A 19926-nucleotide genomic window follows, 5' to 3' on the forward strand; every position below is an offset into this window, starting at 1 on the left:
TGGAGAATAATGACATTTTAACAGAATTCAGTGAACATGGGAAGTCTTTCCATTTGTTTAGATCATCTTCAATTTATTTCAATGATATTTTTCAGTTTTCAGTGTATTAGTGTGGCACTTCTTTTTTAAAATTTATTTCTATGGATTTTATTATTTTATGCTCTTGTGGATGTAATTATTTTTGAAATTGAATTTTTTATATTTTTCATATCCTGTAATCTTGTTTTACTCATTTATCAATTGCAATAGTCTTGTGGTGGATTTGGCAGAATCTTATACACAAGATCATATCATCTGCAAATTGAGATAGTTTTAAAACTTCCTTTCCAATTTGGATGTTTTATTTCACTTTTCTTGTCTAATTTCTCTATCTAGAATCTATCACACGCTGTTGAATAGAAGTTATGAGGGTAAAATTCATGTTTTGTTTTGATCTTAAGGGAAAGCATGTAATTTTTTACCATTAAATATGAAGTTAATTGTGGATTTTTTGTTGTTCTTCTTTATAAAGTTAAGCAAATTCTATACTGCTCTTAGGATTATTATGTGATTTATCATGAAACTGTATTGAACATTTGTAATTTTTCTGCATTTTTGAGATAAGTATGTGAATTTTGTCATTTATTCTATAACATGGAGTATATGAATTAATTTTAGTATGTTGAAACAACCTTGAATTTCTGTAGCATATTCTATTTTGTTATGGTGTTTAGATCTTAATATACATTGTGAATAATAGTGACCTTATAGAATGAATTGGGAATTGTTTCCTCAATTTTAATTTCCTTGGAAACATTTGTGAAGGACTGGAGTTAATTCTTCATTAAATGTTTGGTAGAATTCACAAAAAAATTCATGCAGGTGGGTTTTTCTTAGTGAAATAATTTTTGTTATTAGTTCATTCTCTTTACTTTTTATTGTTTATTCATATCTTCTATTTCTTCTTAAAGCAGCTTTAGTGTTTGTATCTTTCCAGGAATTTGTTCATTTCATCTAGATTTTCAATTTGATGGCATGTAATAGTACATAATATTCCCTTGTGTTTTAATTATCTGTTTATATCTGAGGTGATGCCCTTCTTTTATTCCTAGTTTGAATTGTCTTTCTTTCTTAGGCAGGATAACGGTTTGTCAATTCTGTTGATCTTTTCAAGAGCCAACTTTTATTTTGTTGGTTTTCTTTATTGTTTTTCTATTTTACTTTTCATTAATTTCTGCACTCTTTTTCATTATTTCCTTCATTCTACTTGCCTTCGGTTTAATTTTCTTGCCTTTAACTAGTGTTGGTTTTTGTTTATTTTTGTTTTTCTCTAGTGGAAAATTTGGTTATTAGGAAAGTTCTTTTTTCTCTTTTAATTTTTTTTTAATTGGGGTATAGTTGCTTTACAAGGTTGTACAACAAAATGAATGAGCTATATGTAGACATATATCTCCTCCCTCTAAGCCTTCCCTCCGACACCTCCATCCCACCCATCTAGGTCACCACAGAATGAAGAGCTGAGCTCCCTGCACCCACAGCAGGCTCCCACTAGTTGCCTGTTTTACACGTGGTAGTGCACAAGCGTGAGTTCCAAGCCCTGAACTCACACCCTCCCCCCACGCCCACACACCTGTCCTCTGTGCATGTGTCTCTATCCCTCCCTGCACATGGGTTCATCTGTGCCATTTTTCTAGATTTCACATATATGCATTTTTCTAAAAAAAGACATACAGATGGCTCAGAAGTACATGAAAAGATGCTCAACATCAGTAGTTATTAGATGAAATGCAAACCAAAATTACAATTAAATGTCACTTCACACTTGTCAGAATGACCACCATCAAAAAATTTACAAACAGTAAATGTTGAAGAGGGTGTGGAGAAACCCTCTTGCACTGTTGGTGGGAATGTAAGTTTATGGAGCTCTATGGAGAACAGTATGGAGGGGCCTTATAAAACTAAAAATAGAGCTACCCTACGATCCAGCAGTCCCACTACTCAGCATATGCCCTGGAGAAAACCATAATTCAAAAAGATGCATGCACCCCAGTGCTCAGGGCTGCACTATTTACAATAACCAGGGCATGGAAGCAACCTCAATGTCCGTCGACAGACGGAAGGATAAAGAAGATGTGGTATAAAAAAGAACAAAACCGGGTCATTTGTAAATATGTGGATGGATCTAGAGAGTCTGTCATACAGAATGAAAGTTCTTTTTTAATATAAGTGTTTACAGCTGTACATTTTCCTCTAATGACTGTTTTAGCTATGTCTCATAAGATTTGCGTTATCATTTTAATTCAGTTGAAAGTATTTTGTAATTTTCCTTTGAATTACAGAGGAAATTACAAAGATGAATCCCATTGTTTCTCCTTTGCCCATGGGTTACTTAGAAACATGTTTCATTTCCACATACCTCTAATTACAAAGCGATTGTTCTAATAAGCTCTATTCCTACTCCTTCCACTTCCACTGCCATGGACATACAAATTACAAATGAATAAACTATAAGCCTATCAACACAATTTTATAAGGATAGTTTTATGCAGCTTTTTCAGTTCAGTTCAGTCGCTCAGTTGTGTCCAATTCTTTGCGACTCCATGAATCTCAGCACGCCAAGCCTCCCTGTCCATCACAAACTCCTGGAGTTTACTCAAACTCATGCCCATCGAGTCAGTGATGCCATCCAGCCATCTCATCCTCTGTCGTCCCCTTCTCCTCCTGCCCCCAATCCCTTCCAGCATCAGGGTCTTTTCCAATGAGTCAACTGTTCGCATGAGGTGGCCAAAGTACTGAGTTTCAGCTTCAGCATCAGTCCTTCCAATGAACACTCAGGACTGATCTCCTTTAGAATGGACTGGTTGGATCTCCTTGCAGTCCAAGGGACTCTCAAGAGTCTTCTCCAACACCACAGTTCAGAAGCATCAATTTTTCGGCGCTCAGCTTTCTTCACAGTCCAACTCTCACATCCATACATGACCACTGGATTAGAAAAGATTAAAAAACTGTTACAAATGAAAATACATTGATAATGTCTTTTATTTTTACCTATTATTTACCTCAACCAATGTTCTTCATTTCTTCATGTGGATTTAAGTTACTGTTTAATATCCTTTTATTTCAGGCTGAAGTAAGCTTTTATTATTACTATTATTTCTTGTGGAGCAGACATGCTACACATGTATTCTCTGATTTAGCTTACTTGAGAATGTCTTAATCACTTTATTTTTCAAGGTTACTTTTGCGGTTTGTAGAATTCTTAGTTGACAGTCTTCTATTTCAGCACTTTAAGTATGCCATTGCGCTGCCTTCTGACCAGCCAGATCCCTAAAGAAAAGTCAGATGTTATCTTACTAAAGATAGCTTGAAGATGATAAGTTGTTTTTCTCTTGTTACTTCAGCATTCTTTCTTTATCTTGGCCTTCAACAATTTGACTAAGATGTCTCTCACATGGATCTTCTTGTGTTTATTCTACATATAAATTATTGAGCTACTTGGATTACAGAATACTACTTTTTGTCAAATTTGGGAATGTTAGGGCCATTATATCTTCAGATAGTCTTTATACACCTCCTTCTCTCTCTATTCCTCCTGGGGCCCACATTATCCATATGTTGGCATGCTTGATTATGTCCCATAAACCCAAAAAGGCTCTGTTATTTTTCATTATTCCTGATATTTTCCTTCTCAGACTGAATAATCTCAATTGACCTTTATTCATAGTAGCTGATTCTTCTGTCAGTGGCATCCCTTGATGAACCCCTTTAGCTGTATTGCTTCTCAATTTTAGAATTTCTGCATAATTCTTTTTTTAATTTCCTGTCTCTTTACTGATGTTCTTTATTTGGTGATATATATTTCTCATCCTTTATATATGTTTTCCATCAGTTCTTTTCACATATTTATAATAGTTGGTTTAAATGAGGGTAAGTTTAACACCTTACTAGATTTCTCAGGGTCAGTTCCTAATGACTGCTTGTTTTTCCCATGGTCTGTGTATGGTTTATATGTTCCTGTTTCATTGTGTATCTTGTAAGTTTTTATTGATTAACTGGACATTTAGAATAATGTTAAGTATCACCTCTAGAAATCGATTCTCTCTCCTACTAGGATTTGCTGTCATTGTTATTTGCTTTGTTATTATTATTGTCTAGTAATTTTCTTTAAAGTGTGTATTTGTCATGTTTGGAAATTGATGTGTTCTCAGTTATCCTACTTGTAAGCTAACAAATAGACAGAGGTTTTCTTAAATGCCTTGAACCAGTGAGATGCCCAGCCTTTGCTGAGAGGCTCTGTTGGGTATGTCTTTAATCCTTTGGCAAGCAAAGCTCTAAGTTTTACCTCTGAATGGTAATCATTATGTTAAACAATTGCTGCTGATTCTTTTTATTAAATAGTTGGGTTAAGCAATGGTTTGGGCTGTTGACAAAGAGTGAGTTCTGAGCTGGGTCGAGTAAAAAACACTGGGCTGGACTTTCCAGCATGCTGCAAGCAAGTCAAATAGTGACAGTTCTCTGGGTTTTTTTTTTAGGAAGCACCAAACTGTTGTGGCTCCTTCAGTGGCTGCTAGATTACTCAGTTTCACATTTATTATACTTGTGAGACTATTGCTTTTCAAAGCTCCCATGGAGCTGGGGAGAGAGTAGTGGGATTGTGGCAAGTTAAAGGACTGCAAGGCTCACTGTTTTTACTAAAATTTAGTTGTTTTTCTTGAATAAACGTGTCATGGATTTTGCAAGGCTTTAATTCATTTGCAGAGTTTATATAGCTTTTATACCAGAGAGGATTTTCTCAGGAAGTCTTTACTCAGCCATTTGGACATCAAGTCCCTCTGCTTCATTTTTAGTGATCAATGCATAAATAATTCCCATTTGTGTACTATGCTAGTTTTTACCAAGGGCTCTCACATATTATCTCTTTTTCTTTTGATTTTTGAAATATTTTAAACAGAAAAGTAGGGAAAACAATACATAGAGTACCCTTGTACCCACTATCCAGATTTAACAGATGAAATACTTTTTGCCAAATTTGCTTCATTTTTCTCTTTTTATTTTTAAAGAAAGAAATATGTTTACTATCTTCCCTTCTTACCAAAGAGGTTGCTCCTGTTTTGAGGTTGACATGTGTTAATGCTAACCATATTTGCAAACTTTTGAACATGAATGCATAAAAATATCTGTATATTGTTTTATGGGTTCTTTAAATGGTAAATTACTTTCATGTATTTCTTTTTGAAACTAGCTTTTCTTTATCATTTTGACATTTATCTGTGCTGCTGCTGCTGCTAAGTCACTTCAGTCATGTCCAACTCTGTGCGACCCCATAGACGGCAGCCCACCAGACTCCCCCGTCCCTGGGATTCTCCAGACAAGAACACTGGAGTGGGTTGCCAGTTCCTTCAATGCATGAAAGTGAAAAGTTAAAGTGAAGTCGCTCAGCTGTGTCCGACTCTTAGCGACCCCATGGACTGCAGCCTACCAGGCTCCTCCGTCCACGGGATTTTCCAGGCAAGAGTACTGGAGTGGGGTGCCATTTCCTTCTGTGCTGATGGATGTAAATCTATAGTTTAATAAAATAGTGCTTGATTAAATTATCAAATATACTCTATTTATTCAGTCTTATTTCCCAAGTGCTGCTAGTGGTAAAGAACCTGCTTGTCAGTGTAGGAGACTTAAGAGATATGGGTTTGATCCCTGGGTCGAAAAGACCCCCTGCAGGAGGGCATGGCAACCCACTCTAGTATTCTTGCCGGAGAATCCGTGGACAGAGGAGCCTGGTGGGCTACAGTCCATGGGGTCGCAAAGAGTTGCACATGACTGAAATGGTTAGCACACATGCACGCACACAAATGCAGCCGAGAACAGTACTTGTGAGTGTGAGCTCTGAAGCCAAAAACCCTCATCTTTAATCCTTATTGGGTTACTTCTGTTTATAATTTGGGAGGGATTATTTAGCTGCAGTGTCTTGATTTACTTATGGAAGTATAACAATAGTGCCTACCATGTAAAGTAAATTTGAGGATTGAATTACATAACACAAATAAAAAGCTTAAAAGGCTTCTTGAGAAATAGAGTTTGGCAAGAATTAGTTCTTACTACAAACAATGCTGCAGAAAACATCTTCATACCTATCTTGTAAAATTCCTGAATGATAAAACATGCAATATCCAGCTCAAAAGAATGGTACCAAGGTGTAGTTCCACTGCCTTTTCTCACATTCTAATCATATACTGATGGCATCAGACAACCAGCCTGGGTCAAGATATTTGCCATGTTACCTGTTCCACAAAATTCAGGGGCCAGAAGGCACATTCACTAAAACCTTCTGCAAGTTGATAAGAAAAAATGTTTCCATTAGAAAAACATAGGAAAATAAGGATGAATAGAAAACTCACTGAAAAAGCAACTCCCATGACCAGTGATGTCACAAAGGCTAACTGACTACCTGGTAGTTAGACACCTTGTAAGTAAGTGATCTAAAGCAGCTTGAATACACGTCTCCCAAATCCACACCCAGACTTTCTCTACTACTCTAATTTTCTTCCAATTCGTCCTGCAGTTACTGAGTCTCTGCTTCCCTAAGCCATGTGTAACAGCAGTGTGTTTCTCCTGCTTTTGGAGTGTCCTTTTATTTAAACAAAAACATTTTCCTGGGAAGATTTTTCTGAGCTGAAATTAGCTAGAGCAACTAGTAACACATGGTGTGTTATCCACTGATGTGTGCATGTGTTTGAAAAAAAAACTCTGTGTAGTTGTTTCTACAAATGTATGAATGTAACAGGTGTCCAGGCACACATGTGTTTTTCAGAGCTGCTGCTGGTAAAAGAGTTGATGGAAGCGATCTCCTTTCAGAATCACAACAGGACTAGCACAGCTATTCATTGCAATTCACATTTACAGAAATGAAACCGAAATTTGGCAGCTTGACATGGGGCTACCAGAGGTTGGTATGCTTGTGGGCTTCTAAGATACATGAGAGAAAAACATTTCCTACCCAGTCTTCGACGTTCCGTGTTCCAAAAGATTTTTATTTTAACCCCAGTCTTAATTGCCCTTCAGTATCAAAATTAATTGTGTTTTCCGCTAAAAGGCCAGTGCAGCTTAAGGTTACCCCTGGGTCTCGGCAGCCAATGCATCTTCTGTAAGTGGCTTGATTGCCGTCTGCAGAGAGGAGTGCTGGGAAAGATGTGCTTGACCGAGGCTATACATTACAGTCCAATTAGTGTGAAGATCACTACATGAGTCTTTAACTTTATCTAGTAACTGTCGGAATCTCTAATGGAGACCATAGAGTGAGCGAAGGGGCATTTAGAATCTACTCTCTCCGCCAGGCAGAAGGAGAATGGCTTTGGCTGTGTACCAAGGGATCGCTGGGGCCACTTGTCTCAATTTTTCTGTCCCCTAAATGTCTCTACTACTCCTACTGTCTAAATTAAGAATTAAGAACAAAAGCCAGATCCTTCAAGGTCTGTGTGAATATGGGCAGTACCAAGTATAGCAGTGGTTCCAGCAAGGATGCTGGAGTCATGGTCCTTAATGAGAATTTCAGATTATTTGAGTTGGTTATTATAACCCTCCAAGTCTCAGATCCGTCAGTCAATAACAAGAATGAGAATTTCATCCCTTTTCTAAAATTATTAGAATAATTAAGTAGTACCTGGATTTAAAGAATCCTGAGTCCTAAGCAACGTGTACACATTTGCTCTTTTTACACTACTATTGAACATTAAGGGGAAATAGATTTCTAAGTGTGTCCCAAAGGACATTCAAGGTAACTGATCATGTTATTTATCATTCAGCCTTCTAATGTCAGTTTTTTAATCTTTTTTTTTTTTTTCACTGCCCTGATTCCTCTGTGGTCGTTGAGCATTTTCTAGGCCCACTTGAGCTCAACTCTCTCTTTGTGATAAAGGTTTAGGTACAGGAATTCTCTGACTTCCATCATGAAAAGACTGTCCAACCCTTCTCTTGTGAGTGCTGTTTATCAATACTGCCATCCATCAGTGGTTCCTTATGTCTCTGTTTCTTAAAGGTTTACCCCTGGCCTCTCTTTGACTCTTTCTCATGAATCCTCTCTGAGGTCTTCAAACCCCAGATTGGATACATATCAGGTTCTGTTGCAGGAAAAGAGTGTGGGGTGAGAGAAGATGGTCATGTCCCAGGTCTCAGGTGAATCCCTAGGGAGGCTGCCAAATGTGGGTTCTTGGCTTCGTGTAGAAAAGAATTCAAGAGGAAGCCGCAGTAAAGTGAAAGAACATTTATTCAGGGAGATACGCACTCCATAGACCAAACGTGGACCATCTCAGAAGGCAAGAGAGGCACCAGGGTACGGGATTGTCAGTTTTTATACGTGCTGCGTGCATGCTGTCGCTTCAGTCATGTTCGATTCTTTGTGACCCCATGGACTGTAGCCCACCAGGCTCCTCTGTCCATGGGATTGTCCAGGCAAGATTACTGGAGTGGATTGCCATTCCCTCCAGGTAATCTTCCTGATCCAGGGATCAAACCACATTTTTTATGTCTCCTGAATTGGCAATCAGATTCTTTACCACTAGTGCCATGAGGGAAGCCAGTTTTTATAGGGGTGGGTAAGTTCACAAGTTAATGAGTGGCAGGAGCTTTTGGGGAAGGAGTAGGGATGTCCAGAAATTGGGTCACCACCCACTTTTTGACCTTTATGGCCTTGGAACTGTCACAGTGCCTATGGGTGTGTCATTTAACTGGCTGATGTGCTACATGGGAGGCAGCTCCTCTGCCATCCTGGACCTATTTGGTTGTAATCAGTTTATGCCACATCCTCAGGCTATGTCATCATTTTAAGGTTTGTACCCTGCCCTCTTCTTGTCTCAGTTCTACTGAGAACAGGAGAATACCTACTACCTCATACCAGAAGACTTAGTAATTTCCTTTCTTGATCTCTCCTCCTTTGAGAACAGTCTTCCCTTCTCTGACACCCTCAAGGTCAAAGGTGTCAGGGCACCAAACTCCACGCCATGAATTGCAGGCTAGCATACACTCTTAGTTCTCTGTCTATAGCACAGCCATATACCTAGGTTCCTGTGCTGAGAAGACTATCACTGGACTGCCACATTTGGACTTCCTAGCAAAATATTGGAATAGTGTCTAAAAAGAATTAATATTATGCTGACCAAAAACCAGTTGTGTCTGTTCAAAATGGTTCGATCCCTGGGTTGGGAAGATTCCCTGGAGAAGGAAATGGCAACCCACTCCAGTGTTCTTGCCTGGAAAATCCCATGTACAGAGGAGCCCAGTGGGTCCTTTGAGTCCATGCGGTCTCAAAGAGTCAACATGACTGAGCAACTAGTCTTTTCACTTTTTCACTTATAATTGCGATTATATACTTTAATTAATGAATATATAAATGGATTAAATATGAGTGAGTTGTTGCTACCATAAACATTAAATTGATAGTTTGGGAGAGATAAGATAAAAGAAAATTACTGTCTTAGTCATTGTCTTCAGGCTGCTATGACAAAAATCCCACAGACTGGGGGCCTTAAACAGCAAACATTTGTTCCTCATAGTCCTGGACGCTGGAAAATCCAAGATCAAGATGCTGGACAATTTGGTTCCTATAAGAACCCTCTTCCTTCTTTGCAAATGGTTGCTTCTTGCAGTCTTCTCATATGATGGAAAAAGAGAGATCTATTCTCTTTCTCTTCTTATCAGGACACGAATCCCATTTTGAGAGCTTCCACTTAATCACTTTCCAATGACCTCAGCTTCTAATATCATGGTACTGGGGGTTAGGGCTTCAATATGTAAACTAGGAAGGTTATAAACACACAGTCCATAACAATTATAAAAAATATTTTTTGAAAATTCAGTATAGGTGATAAAACTAATGCATCATCCTTCTGTTTCTGCCTGTTGCCAAGGTGACCAAAATTTGAAAGTTGAGAGAAATGTTGCCAATTCATGTTGACAAAAAAAGAAAGTTTCTTCCAAATCATTTTATTTAAATGGTGCCTGGAGGCAATGAGGGCAAATAGGAAAGACCAATAGAATATAATAGAGTAAAAAGTGATCTCAACAATTTTGTATTTAGAAATAGAAATATTTAACCAGACAAATGCCTAAAGATGAAAGCACATTAATATTTATTGCAACTTTTTAGAAAATACCAAAACAAATTTAAATGCCCAGCTCAGGAGGACTAGTAAATCTGATGATGGTGCATGTTTACAATCTAATGCTCAGCAGCTGATAAAATGATAGAAAATTGCTATTTCCTATTTCTTGCAATTGCCACGTGTTTATGCTCATTTATAAGCTGAGTGTGACTTTCTCTGGGAGTGTGTGTGTGTATGTTTCTAGAAAGTTATAGACAAAATGTTCACAGTCATCACTTCTAGATATTTAGATATTTTTTGACTCCCAAAAGAAGTTATTTTTTTCCTATGGATATTTTCTGTTTTCTATATTGATCCTATAATCCATAACTGCAAAAGGAGTTTCGCAGCTATGCTTTATTTCTCATTGATGTATGTTTTCTTTTTCTTGGCATTCTTAAGAAAAATCTAGAACTTGAGCCAAGGTATGGTTGCATAATTGCTGTCTCCAGGCCCTGACAGAACAGCCTCCTCCCACATTGCTGTCAGTAAATCAAACTCTTCACAAATGATCATGTATTAAATAAAAGCTGCTTTTTAAAAAATAGCAACAACTTACAGTATAAAAGAAAAGATGGGTTTCAGGCGGATTTTTAATTTTTTTTTTTTTCAGATAATTTCCAGGCTTTCCTGTGAATTTCCTGCCCCTAAAGAGCCTATCTCAATTTCAAGTGCCCCAACCCTACCCTGTATACCCCACCCCAAGGGCACACAGCCGGGGGATCTCAGTCAGGACTGACTGGCTTCCCAGGGAGCCCTGATCCTCGCCTGCAGACCCCAGGACACCACCCTGCGCTGCCCAGAAATGCGGGGAATGCAAATGAGAGTCTGACCCAGACAGGTGCTCTGCCTCTAGGGGCCCTGCACCTTCTCATTCGTCTCCAGAATAGTCTGCGGAAAGTCCACTTGTCCTCTGCCCCGGCTCCGGTATGCCATCTGCCCTCCGCCCAGACTTGGTGGCCCCAGCCAGATTTAGATGCATTAATACCACGCGCTGTTAATGGCTGGGGTCTAAAGGGCGTGCAGCTCGTCTCTCCCCAGCCTGCTTGGTTACCTCTGACAACCACTCGAGGCTGGAGGAGACCTGTGTCACTTCCACTCAGCGCCAGCCCAGCAACTAAGTACGTTCTCACGGGGGACATCAATCTCAGATGCCACAGCCTGGAGATTTGCATTGCAAATAGCCGGCTGGGTGACATTTCACCACTGGGAGCAGAACCCGAGGCATCCTCCCCCGCTGGAGCTATAGCGGGAGAAGCCCACTTTGTAGTCAAATGAAGTGAGGAAGAAAGGCAAGAAGGGGTGGGAAGAAATTGGACCATTTGCCTCTTGTTTTTTTTTTTTTTTAATCGAAGTGCTGTTGATTTACAACTTGTGTTAGTTTCAGGTGTATAGCAAAGGAATTTAGAGATACAGATACAGATATATTTTCTCAGATATTTTTCCCTTATAGATTATTACAAAATATTGAGTATAGTTCCCTGTGCTATAGGATAGGTCTTTGTTGGTTATCTATCTTATGTACAGTAATGTGCATATGTTAATCCCAAGCTTCTAAATAATCCTTCCTCCCAGCTTTCCCCTTTGGTAACCATACAGAATCTAAAAAAGAAATAAAAATTAAAATGATACCAATTAACTTATAGACACAAAAGAAATAGACCACTTGCCTCTTTTTTTTTCAATTGAACTATAGTTTTTCTTTTTTCCCTTATAGGTTCTTTTCCCTTATGCGTTACTACACAATATTAAGAACAGTTCTCTCTGCTATACAGCAGGTCTTTGTTGGTTATCTGTTTTATATATGGTAATGTATATATATGAATACCAAGCTTCTAATTTATCTCTCCTCTCACCCTTCCCCTTTAGGCACCATATATATGTTTATATATATGTACTAGTTGTTCAGTCTTTGCGACCCCATGAGGACAGACTCCTCTGTCCATAGAATTGTCCAGGCAAGAGTACTGGAGTGAGTTGTCATTCTTTTCTCCAGGGGATCTTCCCGACCCAGGGAATCAAACCCAGGTATCATGCATAGCATACAGATTCTTTACCCTCTGAGCCACCAGCAAGCCTTTTGGTAATCACATGGAATCTTAAAAAAAAAAAGAAAAGAAACAAATGAACTTATACACAAAACAGAAATGGAACACTTGCCTTTTTAAAATATTGGGGTCATTGTTCTTTTCAAATCACGAGCTGTTTCCTCCAGGACTATGATGAGCCCTAAGCACCTCATTTCCCACCCACTCCTGATGCTTGATGCTATGTCTGGCCTGTGAATGGTCTTCCTGACCCATGTCTCTGTAAGGTTATTTTTTGGTTGACTTTCTTCAGTTTCATGTGTCATTCCGATCTTTTACTACTTTGATTCAGCATTTTTTGAGCTTTAATAAGGACTCATCTTTGAGAATTAAATAGGTTATTGTATTGAAAGGGTTTTGCACTTGATGCATCTTAGCCATTATTATATTGGTATTTTGTTAGAATAGATACTCTGCTGGAGTATTGTATTAAAAAATAAATAAAACTACTTTTGACATCAGAAAAATCTGGGCACTGATATTGGCTCTACTGCTTTCTAATTTTCTGACTTTAGACCAATTACTAGCTTTTTCCAACAGGACCTCACAGACAAAAAATGGGGATAATAATGGCACTTATCTTGTAATGTTGTAAGAATTAAATGGAATAATGATTCTGAGCATAGAGGCTTAGCCCAATGACTTGCAAATGGTAAGGCTTGATTAAGAGTTGGATAGTGTTATTTAATTATTTTAATATTAATTATTTAATCTCCAGTATTTTGATCATTTGATGCCAACAGTCAACTCATTGGAAAAGCCCCTGATGCTGGGAAAGGTTGAAGGCAAAGGAGAAGAGGGCATCAGAGGATGAGATGGCTGGATAGCATCCCTGACGCAATGAACATGAATTTGGGCAAACTTCAGGAAACGGTGAGGGACAGGGAGGCCTGGCATGCGACAGTCCACGAGGTCACAGAATCAGACATGCCTGGGGAACTGAATAACATTTAATCATATGCTGAGCTGCTAGATAGAGTCATATTTGTGCATTTGGGGTAAGATGGGTCTGGTTTAGGTTGAAGGAAGGAGGAGAAGGGGTCATGAGAATGAAGAGAATGAGATGGTTGGATGGCATCACCTACTCAGTGGATATGAGTTTGGCTAAATTCCAGGAGATAGTAAAGGACAGGGAACCCTGGCGTCCTGCAGCCCATGGAGTCACAAAGAGTTAGACCTGATTGAGCAACTGAACTGAAGTGGGCCTGGTTTGGATTCCAGACCTGCCACTAACTTGTTTATCTCTGAGCAATTTATTTATACCTTCAGAGGCTAATTTTTTCATCTGTAAAATACAGATATTAAATCATACTTAATACTTGTTTTGAATATTAAATGAGTTATATGGGTTTAGCAACTGGTAACACTTATTAATTCTTCTGCAGACAGTATAAGCTGTTCTGTGGTTTGGTGTGCTGCAGTCCATGGGATCACAAAGAGTCGTACGTGACTGACTTAGTGACTAAAGATCAGCAACATAGTGTGGGTACCACCTGTATTTTACACTTTTTTTGTTTCTTATTAGAGCTCTTTTCCTTTCATCGTGGTTCTAGCACTGTAGTCCAAGAACCTATCAGGGTCCCTGACATCCTTCTAGGGACTTAGGAGTCTAGTACTATTTTCATAAGACTAAACCATGATTTGCCTTTTTCACTCTCCTTCCTCAGAACTGTACATTTTCCAGAGACTACGGGATGTGGGATGACATCACCACTCTGAGGGTAACCTGTGATGTGTTCCTAATTGCTCCTTTAAAATAAATTTTGTGGATAAATATTTTAAGTTTATTTCCCCTTCTAATTCCTAATTGTAGGGAATATTGACAGATTATTATCTATACAAACAAAATCTGTTGGATGCAACTCTCCTTAATAATTTTTAAGAATGTCAAGGTGTCTTGAAACTAAATCTTTGAAAATCCCTGTCATATTAAACTGTAATTTATTTATATACACTCATCTCCCCCAGTGGACCAGGAGATCCTTAAAGGCAAGTGCTGTATTAAACCTAATGTTTCTGCTTCCTAGCTCCGCACCTGTATGCAGTAAAGTTTCACTAGTTCTGTGTTGAGATAACATGTGAAATGTTATTTACATTGGGTGTCACATCTCCCCATTCCCAAATATAATCTCATTAATTTGTACATTTCTCATATACTTTGCTTTCCTCTGCTGCGGCCACAAGTCATTTTCCATGCACATTAGCTGTGGGTAGTCTATCATACAGAGTGAAGTAAGCCAGAAAGAGAAGAGCAAATATCATATTTTAGCACATATATTTGGAATCTAGAAAAATAGTACAGATGAACCTGTTTGCAGAGCAAGAATAAAAATGCAGATATAGAGTGGACACGTGGACACACAGGAAGAAGGAGAGGGTAGGGTGAACCGGGAAATTTGGGTTGATATTTGTACACAGTGCCGTGTGTGGGAAGCTGCCGCCTAGCACTAGTGGGGAGCTCAGCTTAGTGCCCTGTGATGACCCGGAGGGGTGGGCTGCGGGGAGAGGACCCATGCATACATATAGCGGGTTCACTTCACTGTATAGCAGAAACTAACACACCATCGTAAGGTATTACGTGCCAATAGAAAAACTCTGTGTTACAACAGGGCCCCTACTCTGCGTTCCAGGTGAGGACACGCAGCAACACTATCGTGCAACCCCTCAGACATCCCAGGTCCTGGATTCCGTCTTGGTAGGAGATGTAGTCCTGCTACCTCTGCACCTAACAGCATCTCAAACAGTGGGCTCTGACAGCTCTGTCTCCTCAGCATCACTAGTTTCTGCAGCATCACTGTGATATTCCCAAAATGCTTCTGGAAGAATGAGGGCTCAGTCCTTCCCTATTTCTTTAGCAGTTTTTTCCTGATACCTTTCATCCGCCCTAACGCATGGTGGGCTTAGCTATGAATACTTCTGCTGCTTCTGTATCTTTACCCAGACCATCTCTTCCTCCCAGTATGTCCTGTCCTTTGTGTCCACCTACCAAGGCTACCTGTTCTTTGGGGTCTTCATTAACTGCCACATTTCCATAAACCAGTAAGAATGAATCACTCTTCCTCAGGGTTTCACAATATGAACCACAGGTTATCTGATAAAATCTACTTATAGTTCAGTTCAGTCACTCAGTCATGTCTGACCCTTTGCGACCCCATGGACTGCAGCACAACAGGCCTCCCTGTCCATCACCAACTCCCAGAGCTTGCTCAAACTCATGTCCATCGAGTTGGTGATATCATCCAGCCAACTCATCCTCTGTCATCCCCTTCTCCTCCTGCCTTCAATCTTTCCCAGTATGAAGGTCTTTTCCAGTGAGTCAGTTCTTTGCATCAGGTAGCCAAAGTATTGGAGTTTAAGCTTCAGCATCAGTCCTTCCAATGAATATTCAGGACTGATTGCCTTCAGGATTGACTGGTTTGATCTTGTTGAAGCCCCATATGTCTATTTTTTCCCATCTCTTGCAAGCCCCTTAAGGGAAGAAATTGTTCCTTAATCATTGCTATGGAACACTGTATTTGGCTTTTAACATTAAAGAACTCACAAAAAGTGCTTGAATATCTTTCATCTGAAGCCTGATCAAGCACCCCTAGGTATTTTTTCTATATTAGTAGAACTATCCCTTTGAAAAATCACAGGGAAAAAAAATTCTTATTGCATGTATGTTCTATGAAAGCAGATCCCATTCTATGAAACATTTCCAATAAGAAAAAGAAAAATGGCCATTTTTATTCATATGTGTTTGACAATGTGCACTTCACCGTCACCTGTATAAGTCTGAAAATTCAGTGAATAAATAAACGTGCACTGGTTTCAGTCAAATGCAAAGTGTGAAGTTCTGTGCTAGGTTGCAGGTAGCGCAAAGCTGGAGACTTCATCTGCTCAGCCCAGAGAGTGTGGCTTAGTTAGAGCACAGATTCGGGAGCTACTGACAGGGTGACCGGCTCATGAGAAAGATGTTGAGAAAGAGGAAGGCGGATGTTGGGGCTGAGGCTGAATCATGGAGGGTGTCAGGCACCATCTAAAAGGGTTTTGTTTCTATGTGAAGCGCTATAAAATAATGTGACACAACATGATGGAAATTCCATGACTCACAAGGGAATGAATTGCAGGCTCACAAACCAGGGGTCACCCATATTTCCCCTCCAACCACAGAGCTCATCTGAAGACACTCAGCCTGAGAAAGACCCTAGTTTGCCGGCTCTAGGCTGCTTAGGCAAACTGTATGCAAGTGCATCATCCCCACCTCTGACCTTTTCCCCAATTAATAGCCCAATTTAATATGAATGTTTTTCTGGAGCATAGCACGACCCTTTAGGGCTGCAAAATTAGGCAGGAAATACCCCACGGGCAGGCCTGTCAGGCATGATTTCCAGACTCTGCAAGAGAATCTCCAATGCTCTCATTTCTCAGGGAAATAGAGGATTTCTCCCTCAGCTCAAAGTTAGCTCTTTATCTTCAAGGAACTATAAACAAATACAGTTTTGGCAATCACCACTGGGAAAGATAATGCTGATGGAGTTATCGAAAATTCCACTTTTACTCAGCCTCTTTGCCCGCCACCCCCCACCCAAGATTTCACAGCTGTTCCATGTTCCCTTGCATTCTTCAATTCCACTACATTTTGTTCAGCTTTAAATGGGCAAAACAGAGACTATGCTTTCTTTGGAACACGACTTTTTGTCTCTAAAGGAGAAACTCTGTTTTAAGCTTTCAGACTCTTGGCTCCCAATTTTGCTGGTTGTTCTCCATTTAAAGCAGCAACAGTCTCCCCAGGGCAGTTGAGTAAATGAGGTTACACTCTCTACAATTAATGAAACACATTAATATCATTATATTTTCTCCACTTTTCTTTTCCCAAACTTTTAAATAAGGTTTCCAGGCATCTCTGCTTTATACTGCAAAGCCAGAATAACGATATTGAATAAAAAGGGAGCACTATTTTATACTAAAGGAAAAAAAAAAAACATTTTACAGCATTTTTAGTCCTCTCTGCCCTTTCTTGATGAATTGTGTTGACCCAAGACTAAATTGGCTTAGTAGACTTTTCCTAAAGACACAACATGCTAATCTGCTTTTATATTAAACATTTAATTTAATATAATATATTTTCTTGATGCTATATCTGGATTTATTCTGGAAAATATTTTCCTCATTTTTCAGTAAGGGGAGACTCCAATTTTTAGCATCAGAAAACAACAACAACAATAAAAAGAAGATAAGTACAATCAATGAAAACATTCTAATACTGATACAAATTCATGTGCAATTTAAATTATGCACATGCATACAAATTAAAAGGGCTTCCCTGGTGGCTTAGTTGGTAAAGAATCTGCCTGCAGCGCAGGAGACCCTAGTTCAATTCCTGGGTCGGGAAGATCTGCTGGAGAAGGGATAGGCTACCCACTCCAGGATTCTTGGGCTTCCTTTGTGGCTCAGCTGGTAAAGAATCCACCTGCAATGTGGGAGACCTGGGTTTGATCCCTGGGTTGGGAAGATCCCTTGGAGAATCCACTCCAGTCCTTTACCAGCTCAGTGGTAAAGAATCTGCCTGCCAATGCAGAAGACATGGGTTTGATCCCTGGGTTGGGAAGATCCCCTAGAGAAGAAAATGGTAACTCACTCTGGTATTCTTGACAGGGAAATCCCATGAACAGAGGAGCCTGGTTTCCTACAGTCCATAGGGTCGCAAAGAGTCCAACATGACTTAGAGATTAGTCGTGTCCGACTCTTTGCGATACCGTGGACTGTAGCCCACCAGGCTCCTCCATCCATGGGATTCTCCAGGCAAGAATACTTGAGTGGGTTGCCATTTCCTTCTCCAGGGGATCTTCCCAACCCAGGGATTGAACCCAGGTCTCCCGCATTGCAGGCAGACTCTTAACCTCTGAGCCACCAGGGAAGCCCTAAACAACAACAGTGACATACAAATTAACTAAATACATCTACATGTTAATTCTATGAAGTTATCAATTGATAAGCAGATTACTGATACAGGGGACTTTAGATAGCCAGAAGGTATATTCCAGGAACCACCCCCACTCCCGCTGTACTCAAGACCCTTATATAAAATGGCATAGAACTTGCATATAACCTAGGTACATCCTCTCATATACTTTATTTATTTATTTTTTTTTACATCCTCTCATATACTTTAAATCATCTTCAGATTACTCATAATAGCTAATACAATGTATATGCTATGTTAAAAACTATAAATATGATGTAAATGCTAGTATCAGTATTTATATAGTTGCTGGCATACAGCAAATTGAGGTTTTGCTCTTTAGATCTTTCTAGATTTGGGGGCAATATTTTAGATTCAAGGTTGGTTGAATCTATCAACCAATCCAAGGTTGCAGAACCCGAGGATACAGTGGGAGGATTGTAGTTATTAACCCAGTTATTATTTATTCATATTTTAAAAATTTTCTACTGAAAGCAGCTCTTAATTTTAAATCAGAAAATACAAATATATTGATTAAAATTTTGTTAATGCATATAATTTGAAACTATGTGTATATGGCTTTGATCCCTAAACTGATTTCAGACAATTTTAGACATGCATAGTAATAAAACTTGTCCTTTGATTATTCTTAGATATTAGAAGAGGTTAATTCATACTTTCATCAACCATGGTGCTAGACGAACGGACACAATTTGGAATATTCTCGTTAAAGCACACACATTGAAACATACACATGGAAGATATCATTTGATTGTCCCCTCTGCAGATTTACCTTTCTAATTATGCTTCTCTTAAGGCAATATTAAAATTAGCACTCCCTGGGCACAATCCCACTAGTGCTGGGGAAAGTGGCTATGGAGCAAAAATCAGCTCATCGCGTTAGCAGTTCAAGCTCTCAGACTCTTTTCTGCACCAAAAGGGCTGAAGCAAGACCTCTCTTGCCGAAATTGTTGCAGTGATTTATTACCCCACTAATTCCTCATGTGTTGTGCTGTAACCATTAGACCCTTGGCTGTGAGAGATGATGTCTTTCAGATGGAAAGTCAAGATGATCATGAAAGCACCCATGCTATGTTCCACCAGTACAGGACGGCTGGTAATTCTAATGATCCTGGAGGCATTCCAAGCTAGAAAGCCACATGCTACCCCTCTTGAAATTTCAGCTAAAACGTTGCTCTCCTGTTACCAGCCTTATCTGTCTGCAGTATTGCATATAGCTAGACAGTCATATCACAAGCCAGACATGACTGATTTTAATATTGAGCATAATGATGTCACCAGAACTATCGTTTTGGATTTGGAGTTCAAATAGGCTAGTTTGCTGATTGTAATTATTGTACTGTGATGGGAGTTGAACTAGTTTGGAAATGGATGTCCCAGTAGTCATGTTGAATATGGTTTCATTTGGCATGAGAAAATGTGACAGATAATGTTTTCCTTTTCTCCAGGACTTTAAAACTTTAAAGGACTATTTCTCATCTGATGGTGAGAGTGGATACTCCCTTCATCAGATACCTGAGCAAGTTGAGAGACAGTTCAAGATTACACAGTAAGAAAGTCTAATTTCCCCCTCATTATATTAACTCCCATTAAGCTGTGAGCTCCAAGAGGCCTAAGAAAACATCTATGTCCATCATCTAACACCTAGCACCACATAGATGACATTCACAAAATATTGTGAATTAATGAATAAAAACCAGTTGAGATTTAAACTCATATCTTCCACTAAACTAAGGTTTCTCAACCTGGGATATATTCTAGA

The sequence above is a fragment of the Cervus elaphus genome, chromosome 13, assembly GCF_910594005.1.
Source record: "Cervus elaphus chromosome 13, mCerEla1.1, whole genome shotgun sequence".
NCBI classification, from domain to species: domain Eukaryota; kingdom Metazoa; phylum Chordata; class Mammalia; order Artiodactyla; family Cervidae; genus Cervus; species Cervus elaphus.